At 27.0% G+C, this 7,232-nt stretch overlaps 1 pseudogene; it reads right to left on the bottom strand.

Annotated features, from left to right (window-relative positions):
- Positions 1-258: 258 nt before the first annotated feature.
- On the bottom strand, positions 259-3,018 carry LOC145832601 (dnaJ homolog subfamily A member 1-like; annotated as a pseudogene).
- Between the last annotated feature and the right edge of the window lie 4,214 nt (positions 3,019-7,232).

A 7,232-nucleotide genomic window follows, 5' to 3' on the forward strand; every position in this document is an offset into this window, starting at 1 on the left:
AACTAACTAAAGTTTATTAACTAAGAGTGTAAACAAATATGTATTGTTTATTGAACGAAAAAAAAGCGCTCAAATATTTGGTCCTAGGACCTGGTGTACGAAAAAACCTTTCGATCATCAAGTCATACACCAGGATACAGTTGAATACAGTTTAAAGTCATGTCCAGGACATGTGCAAGACAACTAAATAAATTTCCTAAAATAATTAAACTATAAAAGTTACATTTTAACCACAACACAACTTGTTAAGTTTTTCCACTACAAGTTAAAAAATCTACGGAAAAATTGCTGTCCTGGATCTGTTTCGTTCGAATCATCGTTTTGTGAATCAGTTGCACGAGATGGTAGAATATTACATCTGAAATAAAAACTAATGTTTTAGATTGACGTTATTTTCCATTTTGAAAAATCAAACTTTTAATGTATCATGTTCTTTAGAGATTTAAAAGAAGATTCTTTTTATTAAAAAAGCTAATAAAAAAAGATATGTTGACCAAGTTTTCAAGATAATGAATTTTAAATAAATAAAAAAATGTTAAGAAATATATTTTAAAATAAGCTAAAAACATTAATTAAAATGGTAATTGTTTCAGATTAGCAACTTACGGTTCCAAAGTGACTTCTTCGTAATTATCTTCAACCTCAACAGTCTTCTTGGGCGGGAGGAGGCCTTCCAGTTGCTTTAATACTTTCTCATCCTTCAACCCGCCTGGTGGAAAAACTACAACGAACTTCACAATCATCCTTCCGTTTACCAGCGGGTTTCTGTGCTTCGGCATTCCCTCCTCGTTTATGCATTTCACCATGCAGCCGTCTTTGATGTCACCTGTGAAAGTTTATTCACTTACTGCTGTGATTTGTTTTATTTTTTGTTAGGTTGGTAAGAGTGTTAAATAACTTAAATTTAAATGCTGGTTAGACCTTTTGGCCTGTTTAACTCTTATGTTTATTTTTCTTTCTCTTCATTTTATCATTAGTAAACTGAAACATTTTAATTCATAAACAACAGCATTATTTAGATGTACATATTTTAGCAATATTTATATCTTATTAAAAAATTACATTTTTCAATACTTCTTTAATATAGTGATTTACTATTCAACTATAGAAAAAAACAAACAACTACATACAGGGTCCGTTTGTGACGAGAAGTTTTCTTCCATCCAGGGTCTTTATGACGCGCTGGAACCCGGTGAGCGCCTCACTTAAGGAAATATCAATTTGCAAGTGCAGGTCCATGTTGTTCCTCGTGTAAACGTCGTGGGGTTTCTGCTTCAACCCGATTATGACGTCACCTGCGATCTTGCCGGGCTCCTCGTCTCCCGCGCCCGTGAACTTGACCGTGTGACCCGTTTTCATTCCTGTTTAAGTACAAAAATGTTATGTTTTGTTTTGAAACAATAAAGACTACTTGAGTAAATACGCTAACTTTGTTTAAGAATTCAATTGAATTTAATGAGACTTTGTGAACTTAATCTGCTCAAATTGTGAAAACTTGGAATAATTTTTGGTAATTAAATGGTTTGGTTATCTCATACAAGTTATTTATGTTTTTATTGTAACCAATAATTAAAAAAGACACATTTATTTGTTTGTTTTAGTTTAAGATATTTTCGAAAAAAAACCGTGTGTGAAATATAAATATTAACAAAACAATGTTTCACTCCTATATTCGGATATAGAAAATCATCAGTTGTTGTAAATAATATACAAACCTTATTCAAATAGAATATCCCAATATAGGAGTGAAACGTTGTTTTGTTGATAATAAACTGTAAAAATAAATGATAGATAAAAATCTCCTCATAGCTAATTAAGTCGAAAACTTAAACTGTTTGACTTAAAACAAACTACAATGATATAAATAAAAATAAAACCTTTATCAATATGAACTTCAATGATTTTGGGTTGGGTTAGAATCTATTTTCCATGACAATTCTTGCATTTGTCAACGATAATCTTTATTTCACCGTTGCAAAAATGACATGTCTGTTGTACCTGAAAACAAGCAATATTAAAATATAGGTTTACATTAGTACTTCATAATTCAAAAAACTCCATCAGTGTTCTTACAAAAAAAATATTTCTAAACAGACATATATTTAAACTGTTTAGATCATACAATAAAGTACTAATGATATTAAACAAAAACATTATATATACATAATATAATACTAAAACACTCACCCGTCGAACCATGTTCATTCCCAAATTCTGATAGATGGACCTGATACCTTGACCATCGCAGTCCCTGCAACTTCTAACGTTGCTACCCCCTCTACCGCTGCACTGCTCGCACACAACCTTCCTGTTTATTTTCAACCGTCTGGTGGCGCCGCTGTACAATTGCTCCAATGAGACCTTCAGCTCGTGCATGACGTCCGCTACCTTCGGCGGTCCGCGTTGCCCACCCACTTGAAGCAAATAAAAGTTAAAATGAACAACTAATTAACTAACAAAAATGTTTGGATTGTAAACCTTTATCATATTATAAAACCAATCATTTAAAACAGTAAATCACAAAGATATCTATTAACAAATTTGTTTGAAAAATCAAATTTATCCTAAAACTACTTGATATTTTTAAGTATAAAATGGTACCAGTATCGCTTAATTTTCGCAATATTTTGATATTATTTTCCATTGTTTTCAAGCATAAAATTCAACAACTTACTTCCACCAAAACCGAACAAGTCGAACAGGTCTGTTGGTTCCTGATTCTGGTTACTGCCTCCTTCCTTCAACGCCTGCTCGCCCCCCATGTCGTATAGTGCTCTCTTCTCCTCGTCTGACAAAACCTCGTACGCGTAAGATATTTCCTTGAACTGTTGTGTACGTTTGTTTGAAAAAGAAAATATAGAAGTAATGTGATATAAGTAAAGGATATTTCCTTGAATTGTGCGAAACTTGTTTGTAAGACAAGTTGCTTAAAGTAAAAAGTACATTAAAGTGAGAAAAATATCCTTTAACTGTTGAAGTTTGTAGTGTTGGTGAGATTAAAATTACAAGATATGGCATTTTAACTTAAATATTTAATATAAAATAAATTTTCTGAACCGTTATATATTAGTTTTCTAGATGATAGTTATTCTAAATTGCACTGTGTAAAAAATTAAAAGGCTGAATTTTATATCTAGCTAACTTTTAAGCTAGATATAGACTTTAAAACAAACTTTAAAACTAGCTTTGAAAAAAATAACTAAAATTTATAAGTTGTAAGCAAATTTACATAACAAAAAAAAACAAAAAACTGTTGCTAATGCATAAAACACTAATAAAAAATTTATTAAATTAATAAAAAGATTCTTAATAAGCTAAGGTTGTCATAATTTGTAGCTTTTAAACAAATAGCATGAAATTTTATTAAGGGCAACCAAAATCAATAGATTATGGCAAATATGCTGAATTTGTTTATTCAATTAAAATAAACAATTGTTTTCTTCAATATGTTATTAATATAATGAACTTATCAATAAGATACAAATCTTAGTTACAGAAACTTTTTTAGTGAGGTTACTCAACTAAAAATAAATAGCTTTACTCAACATTTAAAACATTTCAAAATTATTTTTTTTAAGCAGGCCTTGGTTATTCTTGATGGATTAAATTAAACATTACTATATTGTGTTTTTTAGTTTAAATTTCTCCCACAAGAGGATAAAAAAAAAAGATTGTGATTGTACACTTTTACATTATATACTTTAAGTTTAAGTAAACTTTTTGTTATGAGTTAATACTGCAAAGTGTATACTAAAAGTTTAGTTCTGAATCTTAGAGTAATCAAATTTTAGTTTATAATCTTTAAGTTCTATTCATAACAAAAAATGCTACGTAAATAATGTAACATTACTTGTTTATTTGTTTACTGTTCTTAAATTTACCTGATTTATTTCAAATGAATACAAAAAAAACACTTACATGGGTATTTCTTATAAAAAAATATTGCTAAGTGGTAGAATTATAGTAATAAATTAAATAAGTATGTTTAATTTTTTTTAAAACAAAAGTAGAAATAATCATTTTAATTTTAGTATAAAACTAAATTTTCTTAGTCATTTATCTTTAGATGTTTCATACCTCTTTTGATTACAACTGAAATGCTTACACTTAGACTTGACTTATATACTATAATATAATTTACCAGAATAAATCCAGAGTTTTCTAAAATTATCTAGTTATAGCTCTATTTACTCAAGCGTAAAATTTTTAACTTAAAATATGCAAAGTTTAAACGCTTCAGTAATCAATCGGCACAATAATAATTTTAATTTTAACAAAACTGATGTAGATGTCCTTTCTCCTTTTTTTATTAACTATTCTTATAATTCTAATTTTTCTTTTAACATTTTAAGATACTCACATCAAGTGACTAAAAAATACATTTAACCTTTATCATATTTTCAAATACATTATATGTAATAAACTAATAATAACTATAATAATGAGATTTTGAAATTTCTAAATGTAGTAAAATGAATTCATTAAAACTCACAACTTTAATATAATTATGTACAAACATACTGTATTAAATAATTATTTGAGCAGGGTTGCTTTAGACTGGCTTCCTGGAATTGTTCTAAAATGTAAAGAATACTAAATTAATGAAAAAGATAGGCCATTAAGCTATTTATTGAAAAAGTAGCTTGGTAGAAACTTAACAAAAATTAATCAGATTTTGTTTATTTAAACTTAACTCTAAAGTTATGAATTTTGAATTATAGGTAAATAATATAATTTGTTTGCTTTAAACACCTTAAAATCATTTACAAAAAAAGTTTCATCAAAGTTTTATATGAAATAACAGGAAACCTATCATTTACAAAAACCCATTTTTTTTAATTATTTTAAAAAAGAACTAGCATAAAATTTCCAATTAAAAACGGTAGTATATGTTAAAACGAAATATTTAATCTTATTACTAGAATAAGCACTACTTTTGAACCACAAACACCAATTGTACACTAAATTTTTTGTTTAATGATAGTTGTCACTTTAATTACACATAATTAGATGTAGTAAAATTTACGTGAAATAAAATATCTGTTTACAATAGAGTAGAATCCCGCATCTACTTTAGTAAAGTAGTTTTAATATTATTTATACTTTAATTTTACTCTTCTTATAGATTACTTAAAACTGACCATATTCTTTAATTTTTTTTAAATAGATTTCAAATACAGGAAGGCTAAAAAAATCATGATACCTTGTCTAATAAACATACTATATACAATATATCAGTTTTAATAACATACTAAAAGATACATGTTTTTATTAATAGTTTGCAAATAACTATAAATTAATATATGTATTAATAGTTTAGAGTTTTTAACAAAGAATTAAAACACGTCTCTGGAAAATAGGTAAGTTAAATAGGTATGATAGAATTTGAAACTGGCCTTGAAAAAACATAAATAAAGTCCACATAATTTTCTAAAAAACAAACATTATGATATAAAAACAAAGTAAAAATAAATAGATACTCACTACTTTTTATAAATAAGACACTTATCTATACACGTGTACTAATATATTTACATTTAGTATAAAAATTACTTAAATATTTGAAGTATGCACTGTACACATATGTCTTTTAAGGAAACGGGTCTAAACTGCACGAAGAAAAAATTGCACGAGGTTAATAACTTGTACGAGAACTAAATTGAACAAAGCCAACTTTGCACGAAGCCAAATTCGCACAAGGACCATAGTTGCACGAAGACGATTTTGCACCAAAGGTCAATTTTGCACGACTAAGAAGCTTAACCCGTTCATTTATAATATTATTTATAAAGTTTATTAGCAGAAACTTTTTTAATATGTATTAAAAAGCGTGGTGTTTTCATACTAAGTTTATATGTGCTGAATGTTAAGTATACAATATATTTTTATTATAAATAATGTTTGAAACGTTTATATTGACAACTAATTTTCCATAATTTTATGAATCCTTGGTTTAAAATTTAATCAAATTATTTATTCAAACTTCTTTTATTAGACGAATATCGAACAACTTAACAATAAAAAGTAAAAATACAAGTAAGTATTCGAACTTAAACTGCGTCGGCTGCAGTTCTAAGGTCGCTTCTGATTGACTGATATTTAATATAAATTTGTTTTAATTTTTAAGTTGTAAAACTAGATTTTTTGGTTTAATTTTTATACATTTAGGTAAGGTGGGTAAGGGAAAGGTGTATAATAAAAAAATTTGATAAGGTTAGTCAGGGATAAAGTTATAAATTTTCTTCAAATTATTCTGTACTATCAATCTACCTCATTTGCATAATTTTATGAGTGAAAATTTAGGGTTCTAATATAAAATACAACTACATTAGAACCATAGTTTATATTTAATTTTCCCTAAATGCTGATGTTAAATAATACTTTACGCTGCTTTATAATAAACTGTGCATGACCATGAATGAAAATATTTTGTATTAAAAAATATTTGCAAACACTAACAAATATATAAAGAGCATCATACTTTTAAAAATACTTCGAATGTGGTCAAAACTTTTAAACAAAATTTAATCTAACAGTTTTTTTTTTAATTTGAGAACGTTTAAATTAAAATAAATTTTAACTGCTTGTAACTAAGTTATAAAAACATTGTTAAATTAAAACATTACACAAAACAATCAAACAATATAAATGTCCTTTCTTAAATAACATGTTTACTACAGCAGGCTGTGGGTAGAATATCCACATCACTCTTTGTGGTTGGTTTATACAGCTATATTCTTATAGTTATTTTATTATTTAGCAATGATCTCAACTTCGTTATACATTACATGAGGAATTTCTTATCTGCTCTTTGTTTTCTGCTTATCTTAACTTGCATCAGTATAATACTTGAACTTGCGAGCTTTCTCTTAAACGCTTGGATGAACAAGGATATTAGCGCAAAACTTTCTGTAAAATTTAAAGGAATTTTTTTCATAAGGGTTTGCATAAGCATGACATTTAACTAAATTTTTTTAAATATGTATCTTTTTTTAAATTGCTGTAAACTAAATAGTAGGTTGTGACACATATTTAACACTTTTATAAAAGTTTAAGTAATTTTTCAAAGCTTTGTAAATATATGAGTTTTTTTTTAGTTATCTAAAATAGAAAACGTTTTTTGAACTGGAAAATTATTTGTGAAAATTGTTTAGTTACTTTATATCCTAGTTTTTCTCAAATCAGTTTTTGAAAACATTATTAGTAGTTTTGTGACCAATTTAAATTTTGGT

This window comes from Thalia democratica, chromosome 3 (genome assembly GCF_965202585.1).
Source record: "Thalia democratica chromosome 3, ktThaDemo2.hap1.1, whole genome shotgun sequence".
In the NCBI taxonomy this organism is placed as follows: Eukaryota; Metazoa; Chordata; class Thaliacea; order Salpida; family Salpidae; genus Thalia; species Thalia democratica.